Genomic DNA, 14,894 nt, shown 5'->3' on the forward strand with positions numbered 1-14,894 from the left:
GAGAGGTATAAGAGTCCCTGCTCTGGCCGGGACCCCTTCAGTCTGGGATAGTGTATATAAGTTCTGGCAGCTTCATTACAGTAAATAAAAGCCTTTCATTTACTGAGCTTCAGGCCTCGTGTTTGAGTAGCGCATCACACATGGAGCACACCAGGATGATAGGGAGTGGGATAGCTTGATCTTGATTTCAGATAAAGCTCGGCACAACATCGTGGGCCGAAGGGCCTGTTCTGTGCTGTACTGTTCTATGTTCTATGTTCTAATGTGTAGTCGGGCTTTCTGAACCCTGCCAAGGACCCTTTATTTAGAAATCCTTCCTTTGACAGATCTGGCACATCAACTTGCCTGCACTCTCTGATTGGCTGGAAAATGTGGAAGTGGGGTGCCAATGTTGTAGCTGAGTTAAAGAGCTGGCTTCCATTGATAACGGATTCCCAGTTTGTTACGGTTTGCCAACTGCCTGTCTCTGTCTCTGCCTCACCCCATCTGTTACTGACACCGTGGTTCTGTCGTTTCCACATTCTTCCAATGTGTTTGTGACAGGCTCTCTCCATCTTCCATTTCAGCTCTTCTCCTAATGCCTCCTTTACCCTGTTGGTCATTGTCTACTCTTCTAAAAATGAGATATATTTTCCTATGCAAAATCCTGGTCAGTAAAATTGGTCAATGAAATTGAATGACAATGTTTGACGATCAGGGGAAGTAGGGGTCAGTTGCTGTGTGCATTGTAATGCACCAAGAGTCTGACTTATTCAATCCATTTTGATTTCTGTAAATTCTCACTTCAGCTTTATTGGCTTTAACTTAATTAAAGGTGGAAATTAGCTCCAGCGTGCAATTAGTTTTTACTGACCTTTGAATAATAAGCAAGGTATTGGAAAAAGGGCTTGCACAAATTTGAATTAATTAAAGTGCTGATAATTTCCTGTGAGAGCTGGAATAAGTTAAAACGTGTGGTTTGGTTAACTGAATTGTAAGTAGAGATGCCAGCTATTTAAGTAGACTAAAATGAGACACAATGTCTGTAGATGCCATAAATAGAAATGCAGCTACTGTAATCTTTATTGGCATCCCAAGACCATCTAATTAGAACCACTTAATGTTTAAATAATGTGGTACAGGAATGTTGGTGTAAGTCCTGGATATTTAATGAAGCATTAAATTACAATTAATGGCAAAAGAGTTTATTTTAAATGAAGACAGCAAGCCTGATCATAGGTTAACCACAAGTGCACATTGTGGTACCCATCCTGAATGCCACACTGCAGCCTTCATTAGAGTTACGGAAATTCTTTTAAATCCAACAGCTCAATAATATGTATCATTTATTATAAATGAATTACAACCGTTACTTTCTTCTTGCAGAACAGTTACTGTACAACAACGCTTGACATGTTTCATGGATATTTTAGTAAATAAAGATGTTTATACGTTGATTAGTATTAATTGGATATAGGTGCATTATCTTGAGTGACTTATGGCCTGACGTTGTGTAGCTGCTAAAAGGTTTGAAACTCCGCAGTACATCAAAAAGAAGCAGCCAATTCTTCTTTCAGATTTTGACACATTAGGTAGAAATCACATCAGAATTTGCATTCAGACACTTTTAAAATTAATGAGAGATATAAGCTGATTTTCATCCTTGTACTGCTTTTTAAAAAAAAAACTACTATAGTGAAATAGGAGGCACGGCAATTTTTATCAAACCTGTCTTCTTTGGGCTTTGATTGATGAAAAAGCTCATTAGATTTTTATTCCAGAAAAGAATGGTCCCTTGTGTTGCTGAGCAACAGCACAGAATAGTGCTAAGAGTTCAGTTCTACAGCACTGTTGATCATCATACTGTTTGGTGAGACACTGGGATACAGAATCCATTCTGTGGAGGTTCAGTTGATATGTAAAGTATATAATGGAGATTACTAGGTGACATTTCTTTTTCAGCTAATGCCCCCAATTTTGGAAATTGTTGTAAACCTTGGACTCATTCCTATTGCTGTTATCTTGTGTGTCACCAATTAATAATTTTCCTTTTGAATTAGACTTCTCAGAGTTGCACACAGCACTGTACTGTGGCTTTAGTAATGAACAGTTTAGAATTAAAGTAATTGGTTTTGATGTACACAGGAACAGGATTCTTTGCTTCAGATCCCTAGATATCTGTGCCTAATAAACAGCTATCAAACTCAATCTTGAACATTTTATTTGTTCCAGCATCCATAACCTTGAGGGAGTGAGTGAGAGTTCCAGGTTTCCACTTTGTGTGAAAAAATGCTTTCTGAGTTTATTCCTAAAGGGCCTACTTCTAATTTTAAGTTTCTAATCATAAGGTCAGAGGAACAGGAGTAGCCATTCAGCCCATCGAGCCTGCTTCGTCATTTAATATGATCATGGCTGATCGGACATTTCAATGCCTTTTACACCCACTATCCACATACCTCTTTACATTATTGTTAATCAAAAATCCATCCCTGCTCTAAACATACTCAATGACTGAGCTCCTACAGCCCCCTGGGGCAGAGAATTCCAAAGATTCACAACTCATTGTGTAATGAAATGTCTTCTCCTCTTGGTCCTAAGTGGCTTCCCCCTTTTTTGAAAGTGTGCCCCAGGTTCTAGACTCTCTAACCTGGGGAACCATCTGGGGAACCATCTACCCTGTCTATTCCTGTCAGTATTTTGTGGGTTTCAATGAGATCGCCTCTCATTCTTTGAAACTCTGGAGAATACAGGCTCAGTTTGTCCAATCTCTCTTCATAAGACAATCCCACCATCCCTGGAATAAATCTGGTGAACCTTTGTTGCACTCCCTGTAATCTACTGATCTGTAAAATCAAAAATTATTTTGAGAAGAATCCTAAGCATTGGTTTGACTTGTTGAGACTAGGTCAATTGAAAATTTCAAAACTGAGAATGATGGATATTTGTTAGGCAAAGATATGAAGGGATAGGGAATTAGGGCTGATAAATGGGCGGCACGGTGGTACAGTGGTTACCACTGCTGCCTCACAGTGCCAGGGATCTGGGTTCGATTCCCGGCTTGGGTCACTGTCTGTGTGGAGTCTGCACGTTCTCCCCGTGTCTGTGTGGGTTTCCTCTAGGTGCACTGGTTTCCTCCCACAGTTGTAAAGACGTGCTGGTTAGGTACATTTACCCGAACAGGTGCTGGAATGTGGCAACAAGGGATATTTCACAGTAACTTCATTGCAGTGTAATGTAAGCCTTACTTGTGACTAATCAAATAACTTTTAACTTTAACTGAGTTAAAGTACAGATTAAGCAGGATCTAATTGAACGGTGAAATTGGATCAAGTGGCAGAATGGTTTTCCCCTGAACCTCATTGGCTGGATATTTTCAACGAATGGGAGGTAACCATACTCAAGCTTTTCTCTTTTTTCACCTTGGCTAAAGGACAATCTGATTGGGTGAGTATACGGCGTATGAATCTCCCACTACCACACATTAATTGGTTTACAGTTTTCCACATTGAATTCTAATTATGTTCTTCAATGTTAACGCTTAACCTCTTCAGGATTCTTTCAAATGTTTACTCTCATATTAGTCACTTAACATACCCATGTGCCTATGAATTTTATAAATCCGTACCTTCTTTAAAACCATGTGTGAATCTTGAAAATTTATGTAAGCAGCCTTAGATCCTCCTTTCAATTACCTCATTAAAGTTCCAATAGAATTCCAAGGCACTTGTTTATTCTAAAACCAAGCTGCCTTTTCATTATATTAACTATTCTCAGAGACTGATGTTATCCCATACGTCAGTCCCGTATGACAGCGCAGAGTCGCTGAGCAGAAACCAAGTTCCGCAGACATGAGGACGGCCTAAACCGGGATGTTGGATTTATGTCACATTATCAGTAACCCCCACAGCTTGCCTCCTGGACTTGCAGGCTGTCCTGTCTGGAGACAATACACTTCTCTTTAACCTGTGCTTAATGGCTCCCTCCACCCACATTGTCTGTATCTTTAAGATCTGGCTGGCTGCAGGGATTCGCATTCTAATCAGTATTCTGTAACTTGATTTTTGTGTCTCTGTGCCCTGTTTGAGAGCAGATTTCCACTCCATCTGACGAAGGAGCAGCGCTCCGAAAGCCAATGGTATTTGCTACCAAATAAACCTGTTGGACTTTAACCTGGTGTTGTTAAAACTCTTACTGTGTTATCCCATACAACAGGGATCCCTATTTATTGAATCCTTTCTTTCTTTTAAGATTCAAGCTTTATGTCCACTGGATCATGTGGCCCACAAATACTTAATTTTTGGATTTTCTTTATGACCCATGCTTTATTGGCCCCAACATAACTGGTTGATTTCCAAGTTGAATGGGTCTCTAATTTGTAAAATTTGTTTTTTAATGCTCCATCTACTTTTTACCTAGCTGTAGAATGTCTTTGGATCCCTCTTCCAGCTAGGCTTAATCTGCCTTCCTGTTTTCCTCTTGCACCATGTAGTAATTACCATACTCATCCTTAAGTGACTCCTGTTTACGTTCAGTCAATAATCCTGAATTTTCAAATCTTTACAATATTTCTCTTATCTCGTTCTTATTTCTGAGCCGTACTGTGGTGTTGCTTTTGTTATATTTCTCATTGAGTTCCGTAGAGATATACTTCTTGTTCACAACCTTGAAAGCGACCTTAACACTTTTTTTTGATGTGCTTTTTTTGTGTAATACTCCCTGGAACTCTTCTCACAAACCTGACAATATCAATTCAATTATCACCAGAACCCAAGTATTTCAGGTTACCAGTCAGTTCAAGCAGATTGCTCATGTACAAAATCTAATACAACATCTGTCCTGATACCTGCTCTATAATGTTACATTCACAAGCAATTGCTTATTATCTTTCTGAAATACAAGATTGCGACTCGTGGCTCGCCAAAATAAAACGGCTCAATTCTCTCCTGTTTTCTCACTCATTTGGCACTTCGAATTTTTTTGTAAGATTGTGCCCACCGTGCGTGACTTCTTACATTTCAGTTGCCTGTTTAACTCTGGGATATTGACATTATCTCTGATTTTCACATTATGTCCATCCGGCAGTAAGGATACTTCAGTTGCAAGCGATAAAAGAACTAACTTCAGAAAGTAAATCAAAGAAAAAGGTTGAATAAAGAAACTTCATTACTCCAAAACTTGGAGCAACACAAGCTCCCCGCAATTTCCATCTGCTTTTTATTTATACCGGGTCAGCTGATGACCATATCATTTTGCCATTGGTTACATTGTCGACCCTCACACCATGTTACCATTGGTTACATTATAACTTGAATTTCTACCATCTATCATGAACATCTAACTTGTCCAAACAGTTAACTTTTTAATCAGTTAATCAATTGCTAGTGTGTAGCCCTTTCTATTATTAATCTCAATCTATCATCCTTTTGGCGATAGTTTTTTTTTCTGGAGCTGTGTTGCCTTCCCTTGCACTCCTGCATCGAGTTTAGATTTGGGAAATCTGCCTGTACAATGTCTGAGGGCTGATGATCAGCCGCGCTGTCCACTTTTAGTTTATCCTTCTATAACCAGGCAAAGGTTTAAAATCTAATCAGCGTTTTCACCATCAAAGTTGCCATTTTTGCTTCTGCTCTTTCAAAATTAGGCTTCAAAGTTGAGCATTGAGTTTGACTTTTGCCCACCTGAGGCAATGACTGCTTGAACCATGCTCGAGTTGTGACTCCCCATGGATACAATTTTTAATCACTTTGATGTGTGAAGTTGAAAACAGGTCACCAGCAGTGAAGAGCAGTTCCTGCAAGTAAACACATCGCCTCGTAGCCTCTCATGTAAATTTTCATTTGATTGACAGGAGAGGTTTCGAATGAACAATCTGGTGAAATAAGTGATGATACCGTTGTTGATGTTACAACATATATTACTCATCTGAAGGATTACTGTTTTCATCCAGAACCTAATATTAACAAAGCTCAACGCTGAGATTTGGAACATCGGCTTCAGTGAACTTTAATTAAGCAACATAGATGAGCTGTGTTTGGTTTCGTGGCTGGAAGGTCGTGGCTACAAGGTTAATAAAAACAGGCGAATTTGTTAATCACCAGACTATCCAGAATCCTTAATTTGCATGGAGTACATTGAAATCCAGCCATTAAATGCCACATGGTTATACCATAATTTGGTAATCCTACAGGGGTTCTTTAACATTCCGACTGTTGCTTCCGCAGGACATTGGAAGCCCTCCCCCAGGCAGATAGTTCCCTCGCCCATTTACGCCTCGCAGGGTAGGGCCCTCCAAACCTCGCCCAAGTTGCTGGAACTGTGCTGTTTTATGCATTTTAGTTAAAAATTAATCTTTAAAATGGGATGAAGATTTATTGATACATCTCCAATTACTGTTTGTGGTTGTCATATGACGGCACGGCGGCACGGCAGCACAGTGGTTAGCACTGCTGCCTCACAGTGCCAGGGACCCGGGTTCAATTCCTGGCTTGGGTCACTGTGCGGAGTCTATACGTTCTCCCCGTGTCTGCGTGGGTTTCCTCCGGGTGCTCCGGTTTCCTCCCACAGCCTGAAAGACATGCTGGTTAGGGGTGCTAAATTCTCCCTCGGTGTACCCGAACAGGTGCCAGAGTGTGGTGATTAGGGGATTTTCACAGTGATTTAACTGCAGTGTTAATGTGAGCCTGCTTGTGACGTTAATAAATGAACTAAACTTAAAAAAATTATAAAATCTTCATGTCAGCTAGATGCAGAGCACTCTTTGTCCTGCTTCTGTTCACCCCCCTTTCTTTTGCCCTCTCTCTTTTCCCTTTTTCGGCTTCTTTCTGCTGCTCTTTACTTTTTTCTTTATCTTTCTTTTCCATTTTTCCTTGTTTCCTCCCCTTTCCCCATCTGGGGATCAGGTAATTCCATGCTTGAGGTTGAAGAGCTGGAGGGAGATTAGGAATGCAACACTTCGGAAGATCTGGAAAGGAATGTGTTCCAGCGCGTGACTGTCAGCTGAATTCTGTTTATAAAACAATGAAGACTGAGGGAAGAGTCCGTCAGTGTGGCAGGTATTTGAAGCTTGTGGACAATGAAGAAGGTGATGATAATTACTACTTTTATTTGTAAAGAACCTTTAGCAGTGAGAAACATCACAAGGTTACTGAAAGAGGTTTATGTAAAAAAACATAGTTGCTGGGCTAAAAACGGACTTGCATTTCGATAGCACCTTTCATGATCACAGGATGACCCGAAGTGCTTCACACCAATAAAGTACTTCTGAAGTGCAGTTACCGTTGTAAAGTGGGAAATGTGGCAGCCAATTCTTGTACAGCAAGATCCCACTAACAGTAATGTGATAATGACCAGATAATCTGCTTTTGTGATCTAAATTGAGGGATAATAATGGCCGAAGATGTGTAGATCAGGTGAGTTGGCCATGCTATATTACTCTTGAATGTCCCAAGATGTGCAGGTAAGATGAATTAGCCATGGTAAATGTGTGGGGTTATGGGGATGGGGCAGTGGAGGGGACCTGAGCAAGATACTCTGCCAGAGAGTTGGTGTAGACTCGATGGGCCGAATGCCCCCTTCTGCACTGTAGGGATTCTATTCTATTCTATTCTATGAAGGGCATCAAGAAGAATTCTCCTGCTCTTCTTCAAAATAGTGGCCATGGGACCTTTCACACGATTATCTGTTTAACACCTCATCTGAAAGGTCGTCCAACTAGCACTCCCTCAGCATTACACCTGAGTGTCAGCCTAGACTATTGTTCGTGAGTCCGGGAGTGGGATATGAACACACACACAAGTGCACACATACACACACAGATACAGATACACACACACATACACACATATATATACACACACACACCCATACATACATACATATACACACATACACACACACATGGTAACTGGCCAGTTATTTTGCCCTCTTTAGCCTTAGATCACTGAGGCATTTGAACTCCCCAAATAATGACTATGATCAGCAAGGCAGCACGGTGAATTGAACGTGGAAGCTTCCAGTCTGTTTGGTTCAATATCACACCATCCAATACTCCTATTCACTGAGTTATTGGAGAAAATGGGAATGCGTTTCCTCAGACATGAAGCCACTGTGATTTATTTTATAATCAGATAATCTGTACAATAATTTAAGGGATTAAAAAGGGAAAGACTTTGCTTATTTTATCAGTGAAGCTGCATCCAAGTGCATCATCATTTTTGCTTTTCTTTCTGAAGAACGGTTGCATCATTTGCATTTTAATACAAGCCCACACTCTGCACCTTAGTTCTGAAAAGAGTTATTTATAAATTAATAAGCAGTCTTTTCATTCACCTTAATTTGGATCAAGTGGTATAACTCCCATTGCACAAAGCACAATTTTATTATGCTTGAATTCTTGGTAATGACCTCATTTATTCCTCTGTTTGGTTCCCTATTAGCCATCTGTTAGTTTTGCTACCAATATGGTTTGCATAGTTGTTCATCTGAACCAAAGGTATTTATCCCCAAAGGGATTTGGTGGAACTAGGCTGGAAACCATTTGTAATAATTAAGAGGCTATTTTACTCTTGACTGTCTTGACAGTTAAAGAGATAGTGCATGTAGTGCAAATGGTTCATTTATAAAGGTTGTTCCTAAAGCTTCCAAAAGCAATATTCACAATATTCCCCAAATGTACAACAAGGTCTATTGAGGATGAAAATATAGAATGTGGTTCCAATGTGTTATTGATCACGTAATCAAACAGATTAAACTCCAACAGATTATGTTGGAGTTAAATCAGGGATTGAAGCTCCTTTTCGGATGCCACAGTGGAGTGAATACTGTTCTTATGAGATCTGAATTTGAACGCCTGATTTTTGTCAGCAGAGGGCAAGTCTCTGATGAGGACTTGGGGCACCTCTGATTTGGATCTCAGGTGAGTGAGGCTGAACAGCTTTCTGTCAGCTCTGGTTTGTAAGTCGACAACCCTCTCTCTGTAAATGACCTGAAGGCGTATGACGGCAGCAATAAGAAGAATATGCCAAAGAGTGTTGGTGGCAAAGCACAACCATGTTTGACCCCATTGCGGATCAGAAAGTGTTCCAATGTTGCCCTGTCCTTACCCATTGTGTTGTTCTGGAAAGAGGAGATCACAGGGAGTAGCTTCAGCAGGCAGCCAATTTTCTCCAGCAGCTTAAACAGACCGCCTCTTTGATTTGATTTATTATTGTCACATGTATTAACATACAGTGAAAAGTATTGTTTCTTGCGCGCTATACATACATAGCATACTGTTCATAGAGAAGGAAACGAGAGAGTGCAGAATATACTATTACAGTCATAGCTAGGGTGTAAAGAAAGATCAACTTAATGCAAGGTAAGTCCATTCAAACGTCTGATGGCAGCCAGGAAGAAGCTGTTCTTGAGTCGGTCGGTGCGTGACCTCAAACTTTTGTATCCTTTTCCTGATGGAAGAAGGTGGAAGAGAGAATGTCCGGGGTGCGTGGGGTCCTTAATTATGCTGGCTGCTTTGCCGAGGCAGCGGGAAGTGTAGACAGAGTCAATGGATGGGAGGCTGGTTTGCGTGATGGATTGGGCAACATTCACGGCCTTTTGTAGTTCCTTGCAGTCTCAGAGCAGGAGCCATACCAAGCTGTGATACAACCAGAAAGAATGCTTTCTATGGTGCATCTGTAAAAGTTGGTGAGAGTCGTAGCTGACATGCCAAATTTCCTTAGTCTTCTGAGAAAGTAGAGGCGTTGATGGGCTTTCTTAACTATAGTGTCGGCATGGGGGGACCAGGACAGGTTGTTGGTGATCTGGACACCGAAAAACTTGAAGCTCTCGACCCTTTCTACTTTGTCCCTGTTGATGTAGACAGGGGCATGTTCTCCTTTACGCTTCCTGAAGTCGATGACAATCTCCTTCGTTTTGTTGGCATTGAGGGAGAGATTATAGTCGCCGCACCAGATTCTCTATCTCCTGCCTGCATGGGTGAGGGTGAGGGTAAGAGTAAGGGTTAGGGTTAGGGTGAGGGTTAGGAATATGCAGTGGTCCCTTTGTAAACAGTATTTCTCTTGTAGCTGCCAGGCAGAGAATATTATGACAATTATAGATTTTCCGGTTCTGAACCACATGGAGTTTCAGGGTAAATCCACTCGGACAAGCGTAAGACAAACAAATAATTTCCCATCATGTTCAGCAGGGATGTGGGAGTCGCTGGCTGGGTCAGAATTGATTGCCCATCCTTGAGGGCATTTAAGAGTCAACCACATTGCTGTGGATCTGGAGTCACACATAGGACAGACCAGGTAAGGATGACAGAGATCAGTGAACGAGATGGGTTTAACTCCAGACCTTTTAATGCTAAGTTCCTCCACTGTGGGTTCGATGTCCAGCTCTGGCATGGCAGGCAGGCTTTCCATGGTGTCTAGAGCTTCCTCAGAGATGGTGTTCTCCTTAGAATACAATTCAAAGTAATGTTCCACCATCTGTCCAACTGCTTATTGCAGTCGTGGTGACGTCCCTTGTCTTTGTTTTCAATGGAGTTGTTTTCTTTGCTGATGAACCTGTTGCCTTTTTAATCCCGTCATGCATTCCCCTCGCATTCACTGTGTCAAAGGACATCTGGATATTCTGGCAAAGTTGTAACCAGTAGTCATTGGCGTACAGCTTAGCCGTCTGTTATACTTTACTTCAAATGGCTTTTACTGCATTCAGTGTCTTCTTGCTTTGGATCTCTCTTGTAATTACTGCGAATGGATTGCTCAGTTCAGTGGCAGGTTCCTGCACAGCGATATTAGCCTCAAACCAGTCTGCACTTTTCTGCTCTTGTTTCCCATATGTTGAGAGTTGTTTCACTTCCTTGCTGCACTCGATGTAGGGATGTCAGAGAGCGCCAATTCATTTGAGTCAAGGAACTGTTTGTTCTTATCTGGGTCGGCAGAGTGGCTGATGCTGATACGAGGGCAACATTTCTGCTTTGAATGAAAATGCTTCAAGCATTGCATCCTAATCCTAGTGCACACCAGGGAGTGATCTGTTTCACAGTCAGTGCGGTGGTAGCTGCGTGTGTTGAGAATGCTGTTCAGAGTCACGTCTGGTGGTGATCAGATCCGGTTGGTGCCAATGGTCTGATTTTGGATGTCTCTAGGACACATTGTGGCTTGGTTTGTCCTGAAAAAAGGTGTTAGTTACATAAAGATGATGATAGTAGCCAAACTCAAGCATTCTCTGTCTATCCTCCTTTATCTTTCCCAGACCATACCGTCCAAGGCTGGGGGAGCTATGCCTCATGCTCTGTGTCCATTCTTGCATTGAAATTGCCCAGTAGGTAAAGATGTTCTGAACTGGGAGATTCTATTGAGAGCAGCATCAAGCCCCTAATGGAACTGGTTTTTTGAATCTGTGGTATAGCCCAGTGTTGGAGCGTGGATATTCATGAGGTTAACTGACCCTCTTTGAATTGAGAGGCAGGTGGAGAAAACATGTTCTGAACCATTTCTGGGAGGTTCTATCATTGAGAGTAGTGAGGTCTTTAGAGAGAAGCCTACACCTTGCTCTGTGTAATGAGAATAAAATATAGAATTCCTCAGCGTATTACGATGTCAATATAGATCATCAATAAGTCACATCCCCTCTATATACAATATAATATTCTAAAAAGCTTGGAGCAGACTTTAAGTGAGATCTTTGTCAGGAACTTGGGATGGAAAGCTTGTACCCTTCCTCCCTGGTGAGTTTGGTGGCTTGGGGGGCATTTAATTAGACAGGATGGTGGTGGATGGGGAGCACTCTACCTTCCCATCTCCACTCCCATTAGATCCATGGTGGGAAGGCCTGTGGACAGTCTTCTCATCCTGCTACCGACTAATATCTTTAAGTACTTCATCCCACCACCGCTGGTATTAACCCAGTGAAGAGCGGGGTAGACAGTACTCATCGTGCAGGGAGTATGACAAGCAAACTCTGTCAGGGAAGGGTTGTCCCTTGTTCAAAGGCACTCATAACTTGCTTGATGAACATGGCATTGGGAAGGAGGTGTGTCCCACCGAAAGCCAAGCCCCTACCCTTGCTGCCATCCCCTCTTCCACCGACTTCCCTAGAACGCTTCCCACCCCCAAACTCCCAAACTATCCCCCCGATATCACTCAGCTCTGGCCTGTGATCCAACACAATCCTGGGCCCCAGGTGGGTATCCTACCAGCAGCAGCCTGTGCCTCCCCAGTGGTGCTGTGTTTATTGGAGCTGTTGGCTCATGATTGACTGGCAGCTCTCGGCAAGCAGGATATCTGCCTCTGGGGTCTTTGACCTTGGGAGAAGGCCCCTGCCACCGACCTGTCAAGATGTGAGGGCCTTCCCAAAAGGTGATGAAGCAGGACTCCAGCTGACAGCTGAGACCCCCCTCCCCCATCGCCTCCACTAGATTCTGCCGCATATTGTCTTCATTCTTAAAAGTCTCGACATTTAAATGACTACTTTAAAGAAAAACAAAATATTAGGTGGTGTTAAGCTTGCTAAGTGGTTGATTTACCTGTATAAATGTATAACCAGGCTATTTGTGAAACAGTTTCCCCATTGAGTTCAATCCTATTCTCACATAATGCCTGTACATATTCAACTTTTGTCATAATTTCCACACAGATTGATAACTTTAAAGAAAATTGAACCTCCAGTTAAAAGCTGAAAGAATGACACAACAGAACTGTACATGTCTTAAGACATTTACTGTAACAAAAGAATCAAAGCACTATTAGCTAAGCACTATTTTTGGAGGCAACTTATTCTTAAACCATGGAATGCAATACCCCCCTTCTTATTTTTAGCACAACCGACAGGTTTATGTTGCAGTCTCATTTAAGTCGATATTCAAATCTCCTAGATTCAGTCCAAAATTAGGTTTAGCTCCAAAGGGTTTACTCCTGTTCTTTTCCTTTCTCAGCCAGTTAACTTCTAACCCCAGGGCTGTCCTTTACAGTGAGAATATTACTGGAAATCCTCTCTCTAGCACAGGCTATGTGAATCCTCCAACTTCATTTCAACTTCTCGTGAATTTGGTCATTTCGATCCAAGTTAAGATTTTCTACCCCCATTCCTGTATGGTGGGTGCATCATAGCGACTTTTGAATTCCAGCTGCTTCCTCTCTCCTGGACTTTGGCAGACTAACCTGTCTGTGATATTTTGGGAAAGTCTATAACCCAATTTCACATTGCCTTCCTATCTTGAAGCTCACGACCGTGGCAACGTGAATCACATGGACCTGTATCCAGGTAGAGATGCTGATGGCCATCCTTGAGATCCCAAATCTCTTTTATCTTGGAAGCTAATGGAGACTTTAATGCACAACTGTTTACAACTTGACATTGTCAGCACTCTTTTGTTTTAAAGTTTTTTAATGTTTATTTATTAGTGTCACAAGTAGGCGTACATTACATTTCCAAAGATGTGTGGGTTAGGCAGATTGGCCATGCGAAATTGACTATTAGGATCAGGGGGACTAGCAGGGTAAATACATGGGGTTATGTGGATAGGGCCTGGGTGGGATTGTTATCAGTGCAGACTCGATGGGCCAAATGGCCTCCTTTTGCACTGTAGGGATTCTATGATTCTATGATTAACACTGCAATGAAGTTACTGTGAAAATCTTTCAGTCGCCACCCTCCAGCACCTGTTCGGGTACATTGAGGGAGAATTTAGCATGGCCAATGCACCTAACCAGCATGTCTTTCGGACTGTGGGAGGAAACCGGAGCACCTGGATGAAACCCATGTAGATATAGGGAGAACATGCAGACTCCACACAGACAGTGATCCAAGCTAGGAATCGAACCGGGTCCCTGGCGCTGTGAGGCAGCAGCGCTGACCACTGTGCCACCGTGCCGCTTTTGGGACTTTGGAGAGTCACAGTCTATCCACTGTTAACACACAGGCTGCTGCCATTGTCTCCAAATGTAAGCACCTCGAACCTTCATCCCAGTAAGATGATCTTGGCCCCTTTTAACCTCTAAGAATCAAACCACCCAGCCTTGATGACAGAACAGGTCACGTGATCCCTTCACTTACCCTAAACTAAAGGCATAGAACCAAAACATAATAACCATATAAATCTTATAATTTCAATACTTGAAACAGTGTTCTGTGGGTATTAACTCGAGAATTCCTCATGATTATTATCCCTTCCTCGTAGCAGGACATTGAAGCAATCACAACCTTTCCCCTCCTGCTCCTGCCGGGATTAGATAGTTCAGCAAGACCCAGCAATCAAATCAAGGAGTTAATGGTTTGTATAGTTCAGCTTGACACCTCAATATCTGCCTGCTGAACCACTGGAGGAACTTACTTTTTAAATGAGAAGGAGGTGTTTTGTACTAACATTCAAATAATCAATTCCTAGCATGCACTGAACAGCAGCAGTGGGTCATGTAAATGAGAAAAACATACTCGACTAATTAAGGGTTAAATAAATAATAATTTTTGAGCTGGCACCAAAAAAGAATAATCATGGAAGCTACCAGATTGTCATTAAAAACCCAAATGGGTCATTTAGTGTCCTTCAGGGAAGACATACGGCACCTCTGCCCCCTGTATACCTGCCTGTGCCTCATTCCAACGGTAACCTGCACAGAGCTTCGAGATAGATTCTGATTCCACCCTCTGCAGTGTTGCCCACATCCCAAGAACAATTTCTGTTAAAAGTAAAAATTACTACACAACAATGCTTGGAGCTATTTTAAAGTCTGTCGTTGAGGCGCTGATATGGTGTGGACATAATTTCTTGTGCTGCTTCTTGAGGTATAAGAGCTTGGAGGAGGAAGAGGTAATGTGATTGTTTGCAGATTAATCTGGTTCATATTTATTGAAGGTAATAGGGAGTTTTCATTTGGTCATAAAACCACACAGATGTCAATAGTACTAAATAACTTATGCTGTGTGAAATT

Source organism: Mustelus asterias, chromosome 19 (genome assembly GCF_964213995.1).
Source record: "Mustelus asterias chromosome 19, sMusAst1.hap1.1, whole genome shotgun sequence".
In the NCBI taxonomy this organism is placed as follows: domain Eukaryota; kingdom Metazoa; phylum Chordata; class Chondrichthyes; order Carcharhiniformes; family Triakidae; genus Mustelus; species Mustelus asterias.